This window comes from Rutidosis leptorrhynchoides, chromosome 3, assembly GCF_046630445.1.
Source record: "Rutidosis leptorrhynchoides isolate AG116_Rl617_1_P2 chromosome 3, CSIRO_AGI_Rlap_v1, whole genome shotgun sequence".
NCBI classification, from domain to species: domain Eukaryota; kingdom Viridiplantae; phylum Streptophyta; class Magnoliopsida; order Asterales; family Asteraceae; genus Rutidosis; species Rutidosis leptorrhynchoides.
Genome location: NC_092335.1, coordinates 551,100,021 through 551,114,731, shown reverse-complemented (window position 1 = coordinate 551,114,731; position 14,711 = coordinate 551,100,021).

Below are 14,711 nucleotides of genomic sequence, written 5' to 3'. Positions count from 1 at the left end.
CATTAGTTTATTATAATCAATCATTTCCGTAATAGTAACAGACCACAAGATTTCATATACATAAACGTTTTAATAAAAATATTCTAAGTGGTTGAGCACTTGGTAACCATACTTAACATTTAATCAACGTCGCATATTCCCTTTGTTATGAAATCTCACTACACTGTACCAAGTGTAGTCACTGAAACGAAGTACTGTGCAACCGTTGAATACTGGTCGTCCAATCCGGTTGGGGTTGTCAGGCCCGATAGATCTATCAACAGGATTCGCGTTTACAATACCGCATGTAAATGGTAGTTACCAAGCTATTAGGGAAAAATATGCAAAGTGGTACAACTCAACGTAGAATATGTTTTTAGTACTTGTGTCCATTTCGTAAAACAATTATAAAACAGTGCATGTATTCTCAGCCCAAAAATATATATAAAAATGGAGTAATGAAACTCACAATACTGTATTTCGTAGCAATTATGTATATGATGGCACTGAACAAGTGCAGGGTTTGTCTCGGATTCACGAACCTATATTAAGTATATATATTTATATGTTGGTCAATATCTATCTAACAATTTAGGTCAAGTCGTAGTGTATCACAATCCTAATGCTCGAGACCGACATGCAAAAGTCAACAAAAGTCAATTTGACCCAAAATGACTTCCAAAATCTATACATGTTTATTATATAACTTATATATAGTCATTTTATATATTTAAATATATTTATCAGATCTTATTATACTAAATAATACAAGTCATTTATTAATAAATAAAAATTTATATTAAAATTCATATATGATAAAAATATACTTTTATATATCTCAAGTAATAAAATTTTATAAAATTCACTTAATATCATAAAAATATAGTGGTATGTATTAGTAATGTAATTATATTACGTGTGGTAAAAATATCTTTGTACGCATATTTATTTGATAAAATAATATTGATAATAATAATAATGATAAAAATAATAAAATGATAGTTTCAATAAAAATATTAATTTTTAGTAATAAAGATAATTTTAGTAAGAACATCAACTGATAACAATTATAATAATCATTTTAATAATAATATTAAAAGTAATGATAATTCAGTTGACCATATCTTTTAATCCGTTCATCGAAACCACACGATTTCTAAATGAAAAGTTATTAATTTTTCTTTAGCTTTTCAACGACATGCATATCATATACCTTATCTCAGTAGCATATGTATCAAATTCGTGATTTATCATAAACTATTTAACGACGAAACTAAGCATACAAACATGCATAATCATATATACTCGAGCACTAGTCAGGGATACACTATTAATATATAAAAGATAAGATATGAATGCTCACATATCAATATTGTGATTCAATATTGCAGGAAAGTACGTAGACGCAACGAAAATGATAAACGTTAGGTTGACCTTACGAGCAATACCCTCGAACAATACCCATAACCTCCATAGCTATAACCCATAATTTCTTTAGCTCTATCCCGTTTGAAAACTTATTTTGAAATCGTCTGAATATAACTCCGTTGTAGTATTTTATGTATACTAATAATATCTTGAAATAATAGTAAGTATATATATATATATATATATATATATATATATATATATATATGTAATTCGATTGAGAGAGTTTAGAGAAATATATTTTCAAGTTTCTATGAAATAATGAAACCTATTGAATTCTATTTATAATAGATTTTTGAATTACTAAAGTGAATTATTAAAGTATGAATTATTAAAGTGAATTATTAAAGTATGAATTATTAAAGTGAATTATTTAAAGTATGAATTATTAAAGTGAATTATTAAAGTATGAATTATTAAAGTGAATTATTAAAGTTAAAGTAAAGTAAAAGTAAAGTAAAAGTATAAAACTATGTACGTATAATACGCGTATAAATATATTTAATATTAATTTAAATCGCTATATCATAGAACATTTTAGAAAAGTAGAATTATATATATTCATAATAGGTTTCAAGTTTTTAAATTACAGTCTGTTGGTGAAGCATGGGATAAAGTCCAAAGGTTAAATAAACGTATGAAATCATCTTAATGAAAAATATCGAGTTACTTAACTTGTCGATATCCAACATCTAAGTTATTTACACTCCACGTTCTTACTTTCATATTAAATAAAATGAAAGTTAACATAGTTATCTTATCAAGGTCACGAGGAAAATATTATAAAACATGCCTTGAAAATTAAACAGGAATTTCCACTAACCCTTGTCTAGTTCCCGTTAATTGACACATTTATTCTTACTTATAAATCACTTTACCATTTTCCGAATATTGTCAAAAAGAATAGATTTTATTTTAAATCACAGTGGACCTCATAACATAGGCCCGTAATCATATCATAATGTATCTGATAATTCAATCATTTGATATTATCTCTTAATTCTGTCGATAAATATATCAAAACAAATACGTTCATGTAAAGTATCATATATCTAATACTTTGTTAATGTTTTCAGTTAATATAATATATTATATATGCATATCTATATACACATAATTGTTCGTGAATCGTCGAACACGGTCAAAGGGTAATTGATTACATGAATGTAGTTCCAAACTTTTTGAGATTCAACATTACAAATTCTGCTTATCATGTCGGAAACATATAAAGGTTAAGTTTAAATTTGGTCGGAAATTTCCGGGTCGTCACAGATCACCTCTAATAAACTCCTACAAATCTGCTGGTCGTGAGTTATTACGATGATTCGAACACCAAACCAAGAACAAACCCAAAACAAACACCCACAACCAAGAGTATTATTATCATCTTATGAACACCATCACGAAAAACCACCATCGACCTTCACCATTTTAAACCGACCACCACCTTTGAACTTTGATCACAGTCAGACACCACTTGAATCCACCACAACCGAACCCTCCACCTGCTACTTTGATACAGTTCCAAACAACGAAACCCACCATCCTCAGCCTCTTCCTATTTCTATATCCTTTTTCTCTCTCTCCTCTCTTTTTCTTCTTACCCGTCATGAAACATAGTAAACCACCATCAAACACCAACACAACCTAGCTATTTTTCTGTTTTTCTATCTCAATCGAACCAGACTATCTCCAGTAAAAACCGACCCTACTGTTACTTAAATTCTGTTCCTCTATTGTCGCTAATTGCTGCTACTATCTTGTTGTTTCCTTTTCTGATACAACAACGATTTAATGATGATGAGTATTACGGTTAATAGAGGACGTTGATGATGATAAATATGGTACGAAACTGTTTCTTTTTCCACTATCACAGTCGCTCAAAAACATCTATTCACCAAATCCAAAAAGAAACACGATATTGATCAATTAGATTATAACGTATTTTTTTTTCTTTTGTGGCCGACAAAAACCAAACTGCAAACCTCACATGAATTCCAGCTATTTATTTATTCACTATACATATACCCTACGACTTGGTTTAACTAGTTCTTGGGCTCCTTTTTCTTTTAACTATAAATGGACTAGTTTTGTTGGACTTTTATTGAGCCATTTAATTTAATTCATTTATGAAATGGGCCAAAAATCCACTCGGGTCCTGATACTGCTACTTACGATGTTGTTTAACAAGGAAGATGGTATGAATGATGATGATGATGATTAGGTGCTATGATAATGATGTTGGTGATGATTGATGTCGAAGATGATAATAAACCGTATGATTATGGCAATGTATGTGGTTATGTTGATAATGATAATACTCTGATGATATGGTGACGTTAAGATGATGAGATGATAATATGATTATGATGATGACGATGTTTGATATAATGATGATTAAGGTGAATCACGATGATAAATGATGATGAAGACAAACGAATTGGAAGATGATGGTGATGTGATTTTATGTTACGAGAATGATGATGATACTGTATGATGATATAATCTTCGATGGCTGCCCACTTCTCAAACCCTATCTCGTTTTTTTAATTTATAAACCAAACCCTTTATATTTTATGGATCATATCCTAGTTGGGCCAATTTAATTCAGTTTGGAGTGTTGGGCCGTGTACTTGATTTACTTGTTGGGCCAATTAAGCTATTGTGGAGTTGGGCTTCACATAATTCGGAAAAACGGGGTTAAATAAATTAGGATGTGTGTTAAATCTGAAAGGAAGTAGCAGTGGAGTGGTTTGGATGGAGTGTTGGGTGAGCGGGAGGTTGTGGGTTCGAACCTGGGCAAGGGTGTTTACTTTTTTTTAAAGCTCTTTTCATTAAGGTAGTACTTCTATTATTATTATTATTATTATTATTATTATTATTATTATTATTATTATTATTATTATTATTATTATTATCATTATTATTATTATCGTTATTATTATTATTATTATTATTATTATTATTATTACGAAAATGACACAAACTATTATTATTATCCTTAATATTAGTATTAGTATCATAGTAGACTTATTATTATTATTATTATTATTATTAACAAAAGTATTATTATTAAGATCAAGATCATTGTAATAATTATTATTATTAAGTATTATGTATTATTATCAAAAATTATTATTTTCATTATCATTACTATTAAACTCTTCATTTTATTTGAAACTACTGTTATTATCATTATTATAAGATTCGTCATTAAAAATATCATTAGTATTATTATTAATAAAATCATTAACATTATTATCATTATTATTAACACTAGTATTATCATTATCATTATTTTAATCACTACTAATATTATTTTAGTATTAATATAATTACAATTTTAACAAACAAATGAAATATATACATATAAAATATTTGATACATATAACATAACAAAAGCTATATTTTTATATAGTAACAATGAAATACATAAATTAATAATATAAAAATTATATCACTAGTAATAATATATATATTCGATTACAAGTATATGTTTTAATATATATACGAATGTTATAGGTTCATGAATCAAAGGCCAACCCTGCATTGTTCAATATAGTCATATGTATTTTTACTACAAAATACAGTATGGTGAGTTCATTTGCTCCCTTTTTACTCATTACATTTTTTGGGCTGAGAATACATGCAAATGCTTTACTAACTGCTTTACAACATTTATATGCGTGAGTTCATTTGATTCCCTTTTACTCTTTACATTTTTGGAACTGAGAATACATGCACTGTTTTTACAACTGCTTTATTAAATGTTTTTGAAATATATTTTGAACTAAAAATACATGAAATGCTTTTATAAATGTTTGACGAGATAGACACAAGCAAAACATTCCTCGAATGAATTATTATGCAGACATAAGTTCTGTGGATTATTATTGAATAATGTGGACGTGATAATTGCCACAATTGATATGAATATTTTTCCCCTGATTATTATTGCTTGGTAACCTAAGAATTAGGGGACATCACTAATTTTGAGAATTAGTGCACGCCTAATTGACGTGAATCCTAAAGGTAGCTACCGGGTTTAACACCCCCACTCAGAATGTTCACTAGACAGAAGGGCTAGTGGGCGTGGTTTTGGGGATATTATTATGCGCATTATATGTTAAGGTCGGTTACCAAGCCAAGTTATGAAAGCAATGAAAAGTGAATGTTATGTATCGAGAGAATGATTTTATACACAGGTTATGTGTATGTTATTTTTGTGCACGAGATATGTGTACGGTTACTAAGATTTATGAAAGATGATTTCGTACACGAGAAAGGTGTACTGTATTTAAAAGATATCGCATGTACATTACAGGTGGGTATAGGATTCGGGCCCATTTATACCATGCAGCATTTAAATCTTGTGGTCTATCAAAATGATGAATTTTATTGTTTTATGATAAACCTATGAACTCACCAACCTTTTGGTTGACACTTGAAAGCATGTTTATTCTCAGGTATGAAAGAAATCTTCCGCTGTGTATTTGCTCACTGTAAAGACATTATTTGGAGTCGATCATCGCAATGGAATCAGATGTTGGTGACTTCGTCCAGACGGATTAGGACGGGGTATGACATATCTGTGATTGATTACATCTATTAAATTTTTCTTTTACATATTAAACAGCTCGATACCTCTGTACGCTAACTTTTTATCAAAATCTCAAATTCTAAACAATTTTTCAAAAACTAAAAATGTAGTCATGTTAGTAATCTCTTATTTAAACTATCTTCAAAGTTTCAAATTTCAATTCTTTTTATCGAGTACGAACTTTGGAGTCAAACCATGATTTTAAAAAGTCAAACTATGTTGTTCTTCATGAAATTTGTAGTTGTTTTAATGTTGTTGGATCAATTGATGATTCAATAAGTTTCTAAGGATGATATGCTATCTAATTCATGTAGAAATTATTGTCTAAAAACCTCAATAAATCAAAATCAAATTCGAAGTTCACTTGTTCTTCGCGTTTTCTGTTACAGAGTATATTTATATAATTTTTTTTATTTTTCTTTCTCTATCAATCATGATAACAGCCATATCCAAATCGTTTCTATTTCAATTCCACATTCTAAACCAAATAATTTAGAACGTTGTATTTATTTTTACTTCTGGTCGACTTGTTATTGAAGAAGAAGTAGGAAAACAGAAATAATATAAATTAATTAAATTATAATATAAATTAGAAAAGCAGGAGCAGTGGGATGGTCGTGAGTGTTGTCGGGTGTTCGAGAGGTCATGGGTTCGAGTCTCGTATTGGACAATTCTTTTTAGGATGGCTTTTGAAAGGGTATACACTTCCATTATTATTATTATTATTAATTATTATATTATTATTATTATTATTATTGTTATTGTTATTCTTATTGTTATTATCAGGGTTACAATTATTATTATTAGTATCATAGTTATAAGTATTATAAATATTATTATTATTATTATTATTATTATTATTATTATCAATATTAGTATAATAATTCGTAGTAATGTGATTAATTAGATTATTATCATTATTATTAGCGTTATCATTGGTACTAGTATTATCATTACTAACATTATCATTATCATTATTAGTATTATTATTATTATTATTATTATTATTATTATTATTATTATTATTATGATTAAAATTATTATTATATATTCATCAATATTGTTAGGATTATTATGGTTATCTATATCAAAATCAATAAAAGTATTTTTATTAAAATTTTAGAATTATTAGTATTATTAACATAAGAATTACTATTATCACTATGATTAAGATTAATATTATTATTATGAAAATAATCCAAATTATTTTCATTAATAATAGTACTTGTATCATTTTATAATTATTAGTATTATCATTATTATTATTAATATTACAAAGTATCATTAATCGACTTATCAGTCAAACATTAATATTAGTAATACTATATGATTACTGAAATTTCTATTAAAACTATTAAAAATTACCATTATTATTAAAAGTATTATTTTTACTAAAACTATCATTATTATCGTTATCAGTATTTTCTATATCATTATTATTAAGATAATTACGATTATGAAAATAAAAGTATTAATGACATTATTAAAGTTATAAGCATAAAAATAAAGATTATATATATAAATATATATTTAATACACATAACTTAACTATATTAATATATCTATATATAAAATGAAAATATATATAATGAAACTTATTAATCTACTATATAAATGAATTACATCACTAATAATAATATATTTGTTCGATCACAATTATGTGTATTAATATATATATATACAAATGATATAGGTTCGTGAATCCGAGGCCAACCCTGCATTGTTCAGTTTCGTCATATGTAATTTTACTACAAAATACAGTATTGTGAGTTCATTTGCTCCCTTTTACTCTTTATATTTTTGGGACTGAGAATACATGTGCTGTTTTTACAACTGCTTTATTAAATACTTTTGAAATATATTTTGAACTGAGAATACATGAAATACTTTTATAAATGTTTGACGAGATAGACACAAGCAAAACATTCCTCGAATGAATTATTATACAGACGAGAGGTTCTGTTGATTATTATTGAATTAGTTGGACGCTATAATTGCCACTAATTGATGTGAATATTTCCCCTGATTATTATTGCTTGGTAACCTAAGAATTAGAAAACAGGTATGGCCCTAATTCACACAAATCCTAATGGTAGCTACCGGATTTAACACCCCCACCCAGAATGTTCACTAGACGGAAGAGCTAGTGGGTGTGGTGTTTAGTACTTCGAAGTTTATATACTATACAGACGAGATGTTCTGTTTTGGGGATATTATTGATGCGCATTATATGTTAAGGTCGGTTACCATGTTGAGCAATGAAATCGAAATGAATATTATGTATCGAGAGAATGATTTTTATACACAGGTTATGTGTATTAGTTTTGTGCACGAGATATGTGCACGATTATTTAAAAATCGCGAGGCAACCTACGGGGGAGAAAAGGATACGAACCTACTCTGCTAAGCATTATGAAAAATGGTTTCGTACACGAGATAGGTGTACTGTATTTGAATCTTGTGGTCTATCAAAATGATGAATTTTATTGTTTACGATAAACTTATGAACTCACAAACCTTTTGGTTGACACTTTAAAGCATGTTTATTCTCAGGTATGAAAGAAATCTTCCGTTGTGCATTTGCTCATTTTAGAGATAATACTTGGAGTCATTCATGACATATTTCAAAAGACGTTGCATTCGAGTCATCAAGTTCATCAAGATTATTATTAAGTCAATTATAGTTGGATATATTTTGAAATGGTATGCATGTCGTCAACTTTCGATGTAAAGAAAGTTTGTCTTTTAAAAACGAATGCAATGTTTGTAAAATGTATCATATAGAGGTCAAATACCTCGCAATGAAATCAACTATTGTGAATCATTTATAATCGGTATGAACGGGTCCTTTCACAAACCTACTCACCTATGAATATATTCGAATAATGCTTAGAGTTGTTATTCGTATTGCGGTTGATAGGGAAGAATACTAGAACTCAGAATGCGGCTAGGATTTGCTAAAAGTGTGTAAAATTAGAATGGAACTCGTAATCCTTACTTATATTCCATCAGCTCTCTGTCGTGCGACAACCTTCGTGTATCATACGAAGGTCTCACATTATCGTGTGATGACAGTTCATCTATATTAATCCACATGACTTAACTTACAAAGTCTTTCTTTCGTGTGAAAGTTTATGAATTTGGTGCGAAGGACTAGTCAGTTTAACTTTGAATTCATATTTAAAAAACTCGTTACCTAAACAACCAATGATCTGTTGGAAGCTTCGACAAGCCCAACATGTAACGACCTTGAATTTTCCAACGTTTATTTATTAATAATTGTTATTATTAATACTTGTGATTAAACAAATGTATGTTATTACATTTACATGTTGCCATGATTGCCCGAACTTGACTTTAATTGCCCGAAACGTCTTTGTGACACACGAAACTTGCACGAATAATATTTTCAAGTATTATTTACATTCATGATTAAGTTTTATTAATCATTTTAATTAACTAAGGTTATTAGTTAATTACTTGGGCTTTAATTGGATTTATTTGTTACTTACATGAAACTTGGGCTTGATTAATGTTAATGGACTCTTGAATGAGGACTTATAAGCCCAACCTACTTCTTAATGGACCTTTTAGCCCAACCTACCATGTAAGTAATATTTGGAACTAAACTAGAAGACTTAACTTAGTGAAGAATCTTGTTACAACATAATCCTCATGCACATACACCAAATAACCAATCTTTTAAGCTTTAACATGCAAGGACCCATTGAACTTCTCCCTCCCCTCTTTTTTTTCTGCTGGCCGTGGACTACCATGGGTGAAAGGGTGTTCAAAATTCTTTTTTTTTTGTATTACTTCTTACTTGCATCCTCATTTCTCACAAACACACTTTTACTTGCATAGCATTTTCTCTTTTTTTCTCTCAACTTTTAAGTAAATTGAACTTCTTTTCTCTTCTTCTTTTCTTACAAAAACCGAATTACATATATACATTCATCATCATTTGTTAGTTGATACTTGTTCATGTTTGTTAATTAATTACTTGTTGTTGTTTTGTTCCATGTCTTTGTTAGTTGTTACTTACAAGTTACAAGAATCAAACTTTCTAGTTGATTCTTCTTATCATCTTATACTACAAGAACAAACAAGAACATAAGCTTTCTAGTTATGTTCTACACTTGTTGTTTTAAAAAGATTTAAGTTCATGTGTTGTGAAAGCATACTTGTAATTCATGTTAGTAAACTTTAAAGTTTACTTTCTTAAAGATCAAACTTTGGTTTAAATCTTTAAAGTATGAACAACCCATGAACTAGTTAATAGTTTACTTAGTTTATTTCTTTATATTATGTACTTCAAATTCATTTTTGTTGGTTAATATTGGTCAAATGTTACTAGTTAACCTTGATCTCATTAATCTTGAACTAAAGTTAACTTTAAAAGTTCAAGAACATGTAAGTAAGCTTTCTATAATTATAACTTGGTGCACTTATGTTAGATCTAGACTTTTGAGTCTTGGATCTTCAAGATCAAACTAAGAACTATGTTCTACAACTCAAGATCTTGATTTCATAAGTTTACTTTCAAGTTTGTAACTTATTATTAGTTTTAAAGTTCATGTATGTGTTAGATCTAAGACTTTGATGTAACTTTGGTTCATCAAACTTCATACAACTCTTAAGTGAGTTGTGCTACATGTCTTAGACCTACACTTGTGTCCTAATAGTCAAAACTTGGTTAATATTACTTTTACATTTCATGTATGTGTTGAATCTAAGACTTTGATGTAACTTTGGTTCATCAAAACACTTGCAACACTTAAGTGAGTTGTGCTTCATGTCTTAGACTTACACTTGGGTTATGATGGTCAAACCTTAGTGAAAATGATGCAAACACATCAACGAGTTGTACACTTGAAGCTATATGCATCAAGGATGAGAACCATGATAAGCATCGAGCACCAAGAACCACCGGAACCTACTGTTCTACTGTTTCTGTGTCTGACCCGTACGACCTGGGCTACTGTAATTATGATTTTCAGATATCTCTGTTCGAGTAGATAACTTTTCATATAGGACTCGTCTTAATACGAGTTACGGTTTAGGATTTATGGCCCTCCGATCGTCACTATGTCCATTTAACGTTGTGCTGAAAATTCTGACCTACTCGCACTTAGACCGTCGCCACGGTCAAACGAAGACGAGTTTGCTTCTGTAATTTTTACCACAACTAAAGAACTCATATACGAAGCCATGGCCATTGGTCTCACCTTATTTCAGTAGGTATAGAGGCCATGGTGACTGACCGAACTCAGCCTTTGTTTTAAACTCTTTTCATGAACGAAACTTACTTTACACCTTTTGTTTGATGATGAATGATGATGACCCTTAAGACCTTATTTACATACTTTTAAACCTATTCGGACGATTTACTGACTTAGTACTGTTTGACTTAGGTTGAGGACCCGTTTGGACAACCTTCATTACTTGCTTACTTTCCGAGTCATACTTTACCGCTACTTTATCATTGTGAGTTATAGCATTCCCTTTTTACTTTAACTTATTTTGGGAACTGAGAATACATGCGGATTTTCTGTTTTACATACTAGGCACGAGTACTTAAACTTTATATATGTGTGGGTTATACAACGGCATAAACATTCCCTTTAGCTCGGTAACGTTTAATCATTGGTTTTTGACCGTGAACGCGAATCTTAGATATGGATCCATAGGGTTTGACATCCCCACTCGGGCTAGTAGCGCTAGCATTTAACGAGTGTTTAATACTTCGTAAACATACGCACTTGCCAAGTGTACTTTCAGGGGGTATAAATGTTAAGTTAGTTACCAAGTGTCCACGGTTAACATATACTTTATCATACTGTTTTGAAACGCTCTTTGTAGCACTGAAATCTCGTGGCCTACCTTAATTACTGTTATACTTAAACTATAGCTCACCAACCTTTGTGTTGACGTTTTTAAGCATGTTTTTCTCAGGTGCTTAAGGTTATTTGCCTCCGCTGTCGTGCTAGTCTTGCCGTAGACACCCGCTGCTCTAGTGTTATCACCGCATGAACTGTTTATCTTGCATTCAAACTTTAATACTTTTGAACTATGTTTTGTAATGACCTAAGGGTCACATACATTTATTCATGTTTGCTATTCGTAGAAGCATACTGTTGGTGTAAAACAATTGACGTCGGTTATGACGTCATCTTTTTATCGTGAATGCAACTTCTTTTATTACAGCATATAGTACTTAACCTTGTAATGATCATGTTGTTGATGATTCGTGCACGATGGTTTTGTACGGGGCATCACATTTGGTATCAGAGCATTGGTTGTAGGGAATTAGGTTGCATTAGTAAGTCTTAGACCGACCCGAGTAGGATTCACTAATAGGACTAATCTACAACTTGCTAGTTTACGTGTTTCTGCTGAACTTACTGCATGCTGCTGCTTACTTTTACTGCTATATGCCGTATGCTACTACATGATTTCACTACTGTATAATATCACTTGCTTTCGATTGCATGCTACTTCTGTACGATTCGTTATTATTGCCATGCTACTTATTGTCATACATGATTTAAACTGTTGGCCTAATACGTGCTTGCTTTATGACTTACTGACATGAAAAATTTATTTTTTCCTTGTTCAGATGTCGGATGTTCCACCTGCTATCATTTTGGGCAGTTTAGACTCGTCAGCCACCCCACCTGCTGCTGCTGCCGAAACACCGATCCCGCTACCCACGAGTGACCCCGGCGCTTCATCTTTCGGGACTAGTAGCCAGGCGCCAGCACCATTGGTTACATCTAGTGGAGCCCAGAACCCTTCGAAGATTCCAGCTCCATCTGCCCTCGGACCCTCAGGATCACAGCCCCGCTCTGGTGAGATTGTGATTCCCGCGGAATTCGGGGAAGGTCCATTCCGTAACCATATGCGCATGCCGTGCCGACGCGCTCCTAATGGACATTTAGTGCCGATTCCGCAAGGCAGATACAGACAGATGATGGCCGCCCACGGACTGCTAGTTCAGCCACCAGTGCCACCACCACATGATTCGGATGACTCATCATCCGCCGATTCTTCATCAGATGACTCTTTCTCAGATAACTCCAGTGATGATGAGGACCCTGATGATGCACCTATTCAGCCACCCTCCACCCCGCCGAAGAAGCGGTATCGCGTCGACGGTACCATCATTCCGGGGATCAACGGAGGACGAGCCTTCACTGACGCATTTGGTCGGCGTCGTAGGGTTACCGCCCATAACAGCTTGTGCCGTACCCTGCCGACCCACAGATACGTAAGGTTCCCCATTACGTACTGACTATTTTTGGAGCTGGAACGTCTGCACCTCGTTTCGTGAGGTCTGCACCACCTGCACCACCGGCACCACCAGCACCGCCTGCTCCACTATCTCCCACTGTTGAGGAATTGACAAGGGAGGTGGGGATCCTTCAAGCTCGAGTTGCCGAGCTAGAGGACCAGATGGCCCATGTTATGGACATCCTACACCCACCTTCACCGTAAGGCTTTTGTATTTAGATTTCATTATGTAATCTAGTTGTAGTTTTATGTTTCACTTATGTATTGTACGAACTTATTCAGATGTATGAAACTTATTATTATTAATGAATGGAACTTTGCGTTATTTAATTCTTGCACGATGTTCTATTTACATTACTGTACGATGATTCTGTGGTATTTGTACCTAGATGCGTTATTTAATAACATGTGATGTTTTGATTCCATGTTGGTTACTATATACTGTATTATTACTATTTGAATACTGGATTTTGACTTGAGTCAAAATTTTTGTTTAGAACACCATGACTAACGGTCGATCCACACCTACTGCTGCTCAAATTGAAGAGATGATCCAAGAACGTATAGCCGCAGCCATTGCGGAAATGCAACCCCAAGCTCCACCGCCACCGCCACCACTACCGGTTATTCAACCCGTTCGAAATGGGTGTACTTACAAGGAATTCCAGAGCTGTAAACCACATAACTTCAGCGACACTGAGGGACCGGTTGGTCTCACCAGATGGTTCGAGAAACTTGAATCAGTATTCCGAGTTAGCAACTGTTCGGAGGACAACAAAACCAAATTTGCTTCTTGTACACTGTCTGACGGCGCGCTCACGTGGTAGAACACAATGGCACAGGCACAAGGCATTGATGAGGCATATGCTACGCCATGGGAAGAATTTAAGTTTGCCATGATTGAGGAGTATTGTCCGAGAACCAAGATACAAAAGATGGAAATGGAATTCATGCAGTTAAAGGCCGTTGGGAACGACCTTGATGGTTACAACAGGAGATTTTTGGAACTAGCCCTGATGTGTCCGACAATGGTCACCCCAGAATTCAAGCGAATGGAAAGGTACTTCTGGGGACTCCCTAAGAGCATTAAGGGAAACGTCACCTCATCCAAACCACCAAATGTTCCCGAAGCGATGCGCATGGCGCATACTTTAATGAATCAAATAACCATCGATGAACCGGAGAAAACTAAGTCTGAAGCGGGTACTAGTGAGAAGCACAAATGGGATAACAATAGGGGGCGGACCTATGATCAGAACCCGGCGAAACGACATCAGGGTTTTAGGGGAAACAACAACGGTGGAAACCCCAACCCTAACAACAACACCAACACGAACCCGAACTACAAAGGAACCTTACCACAATGCAAGAGGTGTTACAAACACCACACTGGGTATTGCAATGTTGTCTG